Here is an 875-nt window from a genome sequence, read left to right on the forward strand (position 1 = left end):
ATCTTGCTCAGTCCTCCTTCAGGGTCATTGCAGAGCTTCTTCAACAGCTCTGTTAAGGTAGTGAACTCTCTCAAGAGAGTACATTGTGAAATGTCCAAAGAACAGAAGTCTAGGAGGAAGATGAGCTAAAGGAAGATGAAGGATGTACTCAGTATTCACTGCACATGCTGGTATTTCCACCAGCCCCCTCCCTGCTTATTGAAAATAGCCACTTCTCCTTACCAGTTGACGAGCTGCCATGGAAAACACTGAATTACACAATTTTTCTTTTTTTTGAGGGGGGGTCTGGTCGTGGGGTCTGAACTCTGGGCCTGGGCGCTGTCCCTCAGCTCTTCAGCTCAAGGCTAGCGCTCTACCACTTGAGCCACAGTGCCACTTCTGGCTTTTTTCTTTTTGCTTATGTGGTGCTGAGGAATCAAACCCAGGGCCTCATGCATGCAAGGCAAGTGCTCTACCACTGAGCCACCTTTTCAGCCCTACACAGTTTTTCTACTATGTTTTTTCCACTATACTGTGACAAAAGGGATTCTAAAATCACTCTCATGCTTACCAGAAACTGTCCCACATCTATCAAAACATAAAGTAGTTAATATTTTATATGGTAAGAACATCATTTACCACATTATTATCAAGTGCAAAGCTAGGGAAGGCTATAGAAGCTGACTACCAAAGCAGGGAGAGGGAACAGCAGATCACAAGACCATTAAGCATCATCCAAATGAACAATGTCAATTTAATTACCTCTGAAAGGGAAAAGCTGTGAAAACTGCAGTAGTTGGTACGAGTGACAGTTAAGTTTAAGGTGAGTTTTTGGGTTGCTTTTCAATGAAGTGGAGATATCACTCTAAGTTATATCTGATCCCAGCACTCAGAAG

This window comes from Dipodomys merriami, unplaced genomic scaffold (genome assembly GCF_024711535.1).
Source record: "Dipodomys merriami isolate MVZ:Mamm:240054 unplaced genomic scaffold, mDipMer1.0.p SCAF_1560, whole genome shotgun sequence".
NCBI lineage: Eukaryota > Metazoa > Chordata > Mammalia > Rodentia > Heteromyidae > Dipodomys > Dipodomys merriami.